Source organism: Tiliqua scincoides, chromosome 1 (genome assembly GCF_035046505.1).
Source record: "Tiliqua scincoides isolate rTilSci1 chromosome 1, rTilSci1.hap2, whole genome shotgun sequence".
NCBI lineage: Eukaryota > Metazoa > Chordata > Lepidosauria > Squamata > Scincidae > Tiliqua > Tiliqua scincoides.
Window position 1 is genome coordinate 167,593,180 of NC_089821.1, and position 10,572 is coordinate 167,603,751.

At 45.0% G+C, this 10,572-nt stretch overlaps 1 pseudogene; it reads right to left on the bottom strand.

Moving 5' to 3' along the window:
* Positions 1–7,698: 7,698 nt before the first annotated feature.
* On the bottom strand, positions 7,699–7,815 carry LOC136638013 (5S ribosomal RNA; annotated as a pseudogene).
* Between the last annotated feature and the right edge of the window lie 2,757 nt (positions 7,816–10,572).

The window sequence follows — 10,572 nt, forward strand, 5'->3', positions numbered from 1 at the left end:
TCATTATAACACATTTATTGTTATGATAATAATAGATATATGTGATGGCCATTCAGAGGCATACCTGACTTGTCTGGCACCTGGGGTGGTGATTCCTGGCATCACCTCCCCAGCACGCTGACGCAGACCATGTCACCACCAATTACTTCTGAGTAAGCAGCTGCTGACTTGGCTGCTTGTTCAGTGTGCACTGAGAATGGAACGCACTGAAAAAAAACAGCTGAATCCACTGGTGCTTAGAGGCAGCGGGTGGAATCTCACTTCCTGCTGCCCCTGTTCCTTCCAAAGGAGAAGGCACCAAGAGAGGCAGCAGGCAGGAGATTGCACCTCTGTTTCTTCAAAGAGAGGTGGCAGAAGCAGAGGAGGAGTGATGTAACCTCACTGCAACCGCCATCTTGGATGGTCTTGGTTTTTGCACCCCCTTGGCAAAGCACCCGGGGCAGATGCCCCTTTGGCTCCACCCTTGTTAAGCTTCTGTGGCCATTTGTCCATTCATCATTGTTAGGGAAGGAAGATATTCTGGTGCTAACTGAGATACAGGCACTGCATACATAACTGTGTTGCAGTTACGCAATGCGATTTCACGGTAGCTCCTGAATTATGCAGGGGTTCCCTTGGACAAGATGGAAGCCATAAGAAGATAGTCATCCTTTGCTCCTTGGATTGACCAGCTATTTGTCCTTCTATCCATACTGTTAAAATTAGTATTCTTTCTGCTCACCTAACCACAATGCTTCTTCCTGACACAAATCAAAGAAATGTACCTAATATCTGTCATGTGTAAGAGCCGGTGGTGTTTCTCCCTGATGAGGATGAGGAAGTGTCAAGGTGACTCCCAGCTGCCCAGGGCGCTGCTGGCAAATCTGCTTAGTTTCAACAGCTATCTCTGCTGCGTTGTACAGGTGTTTAATACAAGATAAGTGAGTGAGGGGTATGGGATTCCATAGGCAAGCAAGGGAATGGGGAGGAAGCTCCTTGGACAGGCATTCGCCTTGCAGGTAGTAATTCATTCATCCTGACAGTGGAAATGGCAACAGAATGTTTCAGTAGAGATATAATAGTAGAGAGGCAGCCTGACCCAGAGGTTGGGTTTAAATCACAGCCCAGCAGTGGTCAAAGTGTTGATCTGCATGACTCAGGTCTGCTCAGCGTACATGGCAATTCAAAGCTAAAAGTGTGATGAGGCTGTTGTCAGATTGTTCCCTGTCACAGTCGCATACATTTAAAGGGGGTACTGAAGGGGGAAAAAAAAACCATTCCTTTTTATTCTTTGCTAAGAACCGAGCTGGTCAGAAGATGGAGCAATGAGACATCTACATCCCACACAGCCAGCTGCAATGTGCTTTGGACTTGTTGAAAGCTCTGGGCAGGTTTGGGTTTGTGGGAATCCATCCCTGCATCTGCAGCTGACGACAAGGAAGATGTCATTTTCAGTTCCTTTTCGGTAAAATGGGAATGATTGTTCCAACTCTCTCTCTCTCTCTCTCTCTCTCTCTCTCTCTCTCTCTCTCTCTTTTCTAACAAGTTCTGCAGTGTAGTTTTCATTACTCTTTTAGCTTGGGAAGCACAAGGGTATTACTATCTCTGATTTGATATTGGAAACATGTAACGACAATTAATCCAGTTAGATTGTTATCGATCGTTTAGGATTATTTTAAACATCACTTGTTCTGACTTGTCAAATGTGTCTGTGGAATGTTTTGACTTTCTAAGGATACCCCAGATTTAATGACTCTTATTAAGGTTAAATAAATAGTAAAAATTAAATATTATTCCCTTGATCTCAGTTCAGGCACATCAGATGGAAAAGGCATCTATGCACATTTTCCTTTTGGATTTGAACAGGAGAAATCTTCCACTTGTACAATTCCAAAGTACATCCAATTTTTGAGGTTGCAAACACAGTTCCACTGCGGGATTGTGAACTGCGGGTCTGCTCATATGATCAGTGGTGTTTGCACCCAAGTAGTATAAAATACTTGCCTCAGAGTTGCAGAGACAGAATCTAGTTGCTCTGCAATTGACTTTTCAGAAGCCAGGGATTCACCAATTCATTGAGTCAAAGGGACCATATCCATATGTATTGCTGACCGAGAAAACATTAAACATCTTCTATATAATGTGTCTTCTATACAATGCATGGTTTATTATAGAAATACAAATTAAACACAGACTTCATATTTTTATGTCTTCTTTTGTGCGTCTGGAAGGGGAATCAAGTTCTATGCACAATAGTTCAGACCTGTTGCCTACTTTATGCACTCTCCTTTTTTGCCAAAGGAGAGTGCCATTCCCCTTTTTTTGCCATTCCCCTGGGGGCTGGGGATAAGAATAGGCCCTCAGTTTGGCTGTACTTGTCGTAAGAGGCGACTAAACAGCCACCGGGTAGATGGGACTCGTCAGCCTGGGAAGGCAGCTCATCTGAGAGAAGGAAAACTCTGATCCCAAACCTCCACTGCCTTGTGGCTACATCCAGTTATGGAAAAGGCTTCAGGAGTCAACCTCGAGGCAAAATCAGGAGCTGGAGTCCCTGAGGCAGTTCATGGCTGAACACAGTCACGTTCTGGCAACTCCTGCGATGCCGCTGGAACCAACCGTATTGGTCTCTGCCTTTCCATTGGACCATTTCAGTTATGTGGAGAGGGGGGATTTGCTGCATGGGTAACAGCCTATCCTCCATACCTACTTTACCCAGGCTTCGCGCACTGGAGAGGACACTCCGTTCCAGAACCACCATTCAGAGCGTGACACCATAGTCTTCCAAGACTGAAGGATGCTGACACATTTTTTGCCATCAGATGGCACCACGGGAATAGCATTCACTGGCTATTAGATGTTTGGTATCAATACTTTATTGGTGGCCATACATAGTCCAAAACATTTGTCTTATGTTGTTCTCCTACTGGCTTCAGCAGTTTAATCTGGTCATACTGCAAGCCAAGCTTACCTGGCAAAGGTGCTCTCGCCAATGCTGATTACTGTAGTGACCAGATACTCTCCCCGTGCATGACTATCCCTGCTGCTGACTTACGTACGTTGATACTATCCAGGAATCAGCCTGTCAACTGCCCCATTATGCCAGTGGTCTGTTGCATGTATCAAAGGTAAGCTTCTCTGGGGATGTACAATGAAGGCATCAACTGTCTGGTACCAACAAGGCAAAAAGCCTTGGTTGAAACCCCTAAATCTCTGCTAAGTTCAGATCTCACCTGGTCATTGGTCCAAGTCAAACCACGTGACTTAGTAGTGAGAAAATCTGGGGATCCGTTAAGTTAAACTAGCCAATCAGAACTTGGTGTTCCTTCCTTCCCAAGGGGATAAAAAGGAGCCACTCAGTTGGAGTTTTAGCAAGATGCCTGCCAGGACCAAGACTGGAACTGTCCAGCCAGGACAGAATTAACTCCTGTGGTGTCTTTTCTCCACTTTCAGGGGAGTGTTCAGATTGTCTGGTAAATAACCTTGCCCAGTTTTGGCAAGTTTTAGTAAGAAATGAATTGATTTTCTTTTGAATTTCTGATCTGAAGTATAAAGCTTGACTGTTTTTCCTCTCTTTTCTTCCCACGCTTTTTACTCCAATAAACCTTTTCCTTGTTTTATTTAAACAACCTGCTTCCTACTTTAGCCTAAAGAGCAACTTGTCTCCAGCTTTTGTTGGGGGGGGGGGGAGAGTAAGAAAGAGAGAATGAGTGGAGCCAAAAATTGGTAATGAAAGCTTCCTCTTCCTCTCTCTCCATTCCATGTGGTAACCCAGCAAGGAGGGCTGTCGGTTAACAAACAGACCCCCCCAGCTGGGTGAGAAGGCTTGGAGCATGGCCTATATTCATGGTTCTGGCGGCAGTGAAAAAAGTACAGTGACATGCATGACACTGGCATTTGTATATACTCATACAAATTTTCCCCAGCATTGCTTCACAGTGCCTACCTAGAGATCACAACAAATTTACTGGAGCTGCTGATCTTGATTTAATGTTGTGCATTTAACAGAAATTGTCTTATTTTTAATGCTGTGAATGATGAGTAGTGGAATCTGTGTCTCCCAAAAAAAACTTTTATTGCAGTATTTACCAGCATGTAGCTTGGTTACTAATTCAATCACTTATCACCTTAACTTGAATTGTTATCCAATAGGTGCCCCACACTGTGCTTGTCATGTGAGGCTCTGTTTTACATCCCACCACCTACTGAGGAGCAGTTGGTGGAGATGCAGGGCGGGGCCTTTTCAGTGGCAGCCCCCACAGCTATGGATTTCTCTCCCTCCTGTTTCATGGGTATCCTTGAGCTGCCCGCTTTTAAATAAGCAGTAAAGTCTCTCTTTTTTTTGTCTTGACTTCCCATTGATTCTGAGTCACTCTGCTGTACTTTTATAAATTTATTTTTGTTTCTGCTTGCTATGTTGTTTTAGTTGGCTGTGGTGTTCGATTTTTTTTAAACTGAAATTAAACTCTGCTTTGACAACATCTTTTTTGGAGTAGAAAGGGGTCCTGTACACTTTTCAGATTTAAAAAAAAAAACAAACATGTGAAAACCTTCATGTATGTGATTTGTCCGGATGCCAAATTTACACACCATGCATACTGCAACTTCCAAAAGCCCTGAGTTTTTCCTTCTTGCACATTATCACTGGGAGTCAAAGATATGTGGATCCAATTATGTCCTGAACAAGAATCTCATTATGCCCAGGGTTTTTAGCAGGTGTTGCTGCTGAAACATAGTAAACAAATTCTGCTTGGATTCACAAGGTAGGATGGTAGTCATCACCCTTTCTTTTTTTCAATGGTGCTGCTCTGCAGTCGTGTAAAGGGGTAAACAGGCATTTTTCTAACTGAAGCCAGTAGCTATGACTGAATAGGGAGCAGATTCACTGATGCCACTTTTGTACATTTGGATTCTTTAGACTGAAACAGAAAGCTGCTTTTTCTGGGGGCAAGCATAGATGGTGACACTGTACTTGGTGTGTGTGTGTGTGTGTGTGTGTGTGTGTGTGTGTGTGTGTGTGTGTGTGTGCGTGTTTTGATCTTGCACGGCAAGGACCTCTCAAGGTAAGGAGGCTGATTGCCAGTAGCGTAGCTGGGGGGGAATGGTAAGTACTGCAGGTACTGCCGCCACACGCTATTGTTTTGCCAAATCCCAATCCACTGGGCCTTGCAAGCCAGTCCAATCAATCAAGGTATCCAAATCAGAATCCAAAGTCAGTAAGCCAAGTCAGTCAGTCAGTCAGTCAGTCAGTCAGTCAGTCAGTCAGTCAGTCTGTCTGTCTGTCTGTCTGTCTGTCTGTCTGTCTCATCTCCACATTCACTCCTCCTACAACCCACGATCCTTTCTATCTCAGGTGCTCCTTATATCCTGAGGGATCTCCTTTAGCCCCTAGTGGCTGCAGCTGTGCAGCACACCTCCAGCTACCACCTGGGCCTTAATCCTGCATTCACTTAGAGCAAGGGGCACTGTGGACACCACACCCTATCTTCTCGGTAATATCTTCCGCAATGTCACTACAGCTATGTAAGTGGCCCCTCCGTCTTACTGAGTAATTCTGGGCAGTGACAGCAACATGCAGGAGATGCTGTTTGGTTCAGCGTCAATGCAGTACTTACCGTTTTGCCCTCCCTTCTAGCTAAGCTACTGCTCACTGCATCATAGTGCCTGGCCTTTAGCTTCACCACATTTTCAGAAGAGAAGAAAATCCCATTTTGATTGAATTGTTATGGTGTGTCATTTCCTGAAAAAGCAACAACTCCTTACAGTGGTCAGGTGCAATCCATGTTGTATATATACATGGACTGAAATGAAAACTTTTGAGAAATGTTGAGATAATTTAGAAGGTGATCTAAGAAAATGCCTACCTGCTTGCAAATAGCATTATAAGAAGCTCTGGATCCACACTAAGCAGGGAAGTTCTTTGGATTCTCTGATACTGATGCTACTTTTTCATCAGCCTCCTGCTAATACTGGGTCCCAAGAGTCTGTCTACAAGAAGCGGATTGCTCGAGTGCACTGCTAGGAATACACAAAAACTGATGCCACTAGGTTTACGGCCTCAGCCCTCTGGGGAATTTCTATTGACAAGAGAATTCCAAACTCTAAATAAGCAGTCAGTGCTTGATCCTGTGAAGTCCTTTTAGCTGTGCCAAGGAAAGCGAATGAATGGTCTCTGATGCATGGTGAATTAGGAGCCATGCTTTTTTTTTTTTTTTAACTTTATTTTCCTTTGTTAAAAGAAATCTAGGAACCAATTGAGAAGAAAGAGGGTTATATAAATACAGCATTTTCAAGGGCTTGAAGAATGCACATCTCTTGTGCAATTTTATAGACACTTTATCAGCCAGGCTACAGAGTGTTTTATTAACTTCCAAAAGAATTAGTTACAAGAGAACTGCTTTATTGTTCTCCAAATGCAGTTTAAACAAAAAAAGAAAGAAAGAGGGAATGTGACTGAAAGCATACTTAAAAGCCACCATGCAAAAGCTACAGCGGTTTTAAAAGATTCTCCACTTTCCATTAGTAACATAGCATACATGCAATGATGTGCACACCCCATGTTGTCTTTCCCATAGGCCAGCGGTTTTCGAACACTGTAGGAGAGTTTACACCACTGTAAGTCCTTGCGGGGGGAGGCAGCGGGGATGCGGGGGAAGGCAGTGACGCAATCCCCAGGACTGTGCCGCTCAGGAGGGCTGCAGGGACTGGGATGAACTCACCAGTCCCTGCAGAAGCCTGTCGGGGCTGTGGGGAGCCTTGCACGAACATCTGCAGGGCTCCCCAGCTAGTTAGAAGTGAAAGTAGAGTGATTGTGCTCCACTTCCGATCGCTCCACTTTCACGTCTGATGACCTGGGGAGCCCTGCAGGCGCTCGCGCAAGGCTCCCCACACCCCCGACAGGCTTCTGCCAGGACTGGTGAGCGCATCCCAGACCCTTCAGCCCTCCTGAGCGGTGCGATCCTGGGGATCGCATTGCTGCCTCCTCCCTGCCTCCCCCTGCCCCCGTGCCTTAAGGGGAAAGGGGCCAGGGCCCTCAGGCTGGGGTGTCTTGACGCCCCAGTCTGAAAACCTCTGCCATAAGCCTTTTGAGAACAAAGCATGTTTTCCAAATTTAACCTTTATACTACTTTATTGGAGAGCAAATGTTATGATCAAGGTCTGGACATCTGACAGAAGGTTAAAAGATTTTCAGGATCCATTGAAGGGGCAGAAGATTTTCCCTAAAGTGATCCTGGTTCCAAATCTGTTGGGCCAAACTCTGCAGGTAATGTGATTTGTATGGTGTGCAGTGGAGTTGTAGTACATTTTGAAGTATAGGAGCTCGTCGTTGCGGCACCTCATCATACCCATGCCGCAAGAGTCAACCCATTCTCAATAGCTACACTCCCATAACCGAGCCAAAGAGAAATGGTTTGAGGCTGGGTTGCTGGTGGCTGACATGTCATTTCAAATGCTAGGATTCACATGAGTTCTGTTTTGTACCTGGTCCACAACTCACTTCCCCACAGGCTCCTATAATTGACAGAGCCACAGTGCATTCCCACTGCATGCAAACACATCAATATTGTTCTGCACAGAAATACAAGGAAGGGAGATAAGGCTTTGTGCACCCAAACAGACTGGGGTTCATATCTTCAAATTGCTGCAAAGTTCAGAGTCAGTTGACAATTACAGCCACAAGTGGTTGGTTGGCAACCTTCAGTCTCGAAAGACTATGGTATAAGCCTACAGCACCCGGTATTCCCAGGCGGTCTCCCATCCAAGTACTAACCAGGCCTGACCCTGCTTAGCTTCCGAGATCAGACAAGATCGGGCATGTGCAGGGTAACAGTTGAAGGTTGCTGAAAGTTACAACTATTACAACAGTGCTACAACAGTGCTATTGCTTAAAAAAAATTAAAAAGGAGTGTAAGTGCCTTGGGCTACTTCCCATGGGAATGGAAAGGCGGAATATAACAAATAATAATAAATTCTATATTGTGGTTGTCATTTTAAGGTGAACTGTTGGCCAGTCAGGTAAATTTTACTATGGTAACTCCCTATGGTAACTAGGGAAGGAAAAGAATGTCAGAAATGTGGGGGGGGGGGAGGGTGCAGAGAGAGAGAGAGAGAGAGAGAGAGAGAGAGAGAGAGAGAGAGATGTTCCCTAGACGATCATGAGTCAAATAAAACCACTTCACTCAGCGATGGATACTTCTGACCTTTCTTAGAGCCTACATTGATATCTCTGGGAGCTTGTAGTCATTGTCAAGGAAGAATAAGAAAAACAGGCAAACCAATCCTAACCTACCTTGGAGCAGGCAGGTTACTGGCTATGCTGAATCCAGAGCAGGGTTGGGTCGGGTTGCAGCACAAGTCGAAGGGTGGTTCATTACCCTTACTCTGTATTGTGTGGCAGCTGCCCTTATTGGGCTATTCAAATCTGCACCACCCAAATTGGTGGCACAGATTTGAACAACCTAGTGTAAGGCTGGGCTGCTCGGGAGGGCGGGCCACCCAGTGTAAGTTCTGGATCCTGGTCCTGCCCCCCTCCTGGGCCCGGTTCTCCCACCAGCCCATCCGCCACCTGCCTTCCCTCCCCCCACCCTGGAATGCCCCTGGAACGCCCTCTCTCGCCCTTATCAACCATGTCTTATCAAGTATGCCACTCCTCATAATGCCCTTGTAATTTCAAATTTCACACATTGTTTTCTTTGCACATTACATCTCAATAAAGTCTCATCTTTTTTGACCCATTGTTCTTCAAACAAAGTTCAGTATAATACTATTGTCGGGGGCAAGGCTTGCTAGGAAATACAAGAAGTGATTGATAATGAAAGTGAATGCTTCCGAGTGAAATCTGAAGCTAAAGGTGATAAATGTGTGTAAATCGACATTGCAGAGAGAATTTCTGGTCGTGGATTCCTCCATGAAATGTATTAAACAAACCAAAAGCATGGAAGTGGCAAAAATCCCAATCTGGCCATGATAAAAATGACCACAACGTATATGTTGAGTTTAGTAAACGTCGAGTAACATTGAGTAAACTCAATAAACCCTGTCTACAATGATAGTGAATGGTAATTTTAATACTTTAGGAACCAATGGGGAAGTCAGTAAAGCTGCTGTTCTTTATCGCACTTATCTTCTGTTCTTCCTTGAAACATTACAGCTGTGACATACAGTTTCCAAGGTAGTCTTCTAGGATAATGTTTCTCAACCAATGGTATGGTTACCACGTGTGGTGGTATCTGGTGGTACTCACAAGACCCCTGGACACTGGCCACCCAGCAGCGAGACCAAGAACTCAACACAACAAACAGCAGTAGGAGGCTTGGCTCAGTGGGCAGAGCTCCAAAGCATGCTTTTCAGCACTTGAAAAAGCCCTCCTGTTCACCCTGAGCCTCTTACTGGTGTTAGTCACATCACATCTGACCTCCCAACCTAGAAGTATCTGGTGATGATGTCATTGCCAGTTACTTCCGGTGGTATTTTGAATAGGTGGATCATGTGAAGTGGTATAGGCAAGGACAAATGTTGAGAAACACTGTTCTAGGAAAATACATATCCACACAACCTCGGCTTCTGCACTGGAACTGCATAATATGTCATCAAACGATGATCCGAAGACAGGCTATTTTATTTATTTTTCACATTTTTTATGCCACCCTTCCTCCAAGGAGCTCAAGGTGGTGCACAAAGTTCCTCCCTTTTTTTCCTCACAACAACCCTGTGAGGTAGGCAAGACTAAAAGATAGTGACTGGTCCAAGGGCACCCAGGAAGTTTCATGGCCTAGTGGGGATTTGAACCTGGATCTTCCAGGTCTAGTCCAACTCCCAAACCAGTTCCAACAAATCTAAAGACCCAGCAGATGTCTTGGCTTAATGATCACATTTAAGTCTCATCTCCGTCCTTTGCCATTTAATTGACAGTGCTTACAATACTAAAAGAACTTGTGTGACACCATCAATTCTTGCACTTACTAGCAAATCTCCAGGCACACCAGCTGCTTTTGGCCAGTGATCTAAATCCTTTTTGTTATCTTCCAGTAAATGACATTTTAACACTTACTCCAAAACATAAATTAACTTTTGTTTCACAGTGAACTTTGCAAACAGTGCAATTTAGACCTGTCTAGTCAGAAATAAATCCCATTGAATTCAATGGGCCTCACTCCTAGGTAAGTGTGCATAGTATTGCAACTAAAGCAATCCAACAGCTTTATCCTATCCCCACTGCAATGGATCTACTCAAATCTGTACCAGCGATTTGGCTGGTGCAAGTCCAAGCAGACCTGGAAAGGCGGACCGATGCTGGAAAGGGGTATAGGGTATTGATGGAGCTGCTGCCACCAATTCTGCCTCCTTTCTGCCTTGATATATCCCTTCACCTGCCCACTGCCCACCCTCTGCACTGACGTACCAGTTCCAGAGCTATTCGGGAGGCTGGTGATGCGTGGCTGCAACTGTTTGCCCCTTGTGGGTTGTGGTCTGGGGAGGAGTAGTCTGAGAGTCAAAAATAGAGTTAGTAGACATCCCCAATGGGCTTATGGACCTCCTATGGTGCATAGGAGGAAGCTGCCATGCCACTGTCAGTGCTCAAACTCCTTCAGCGCT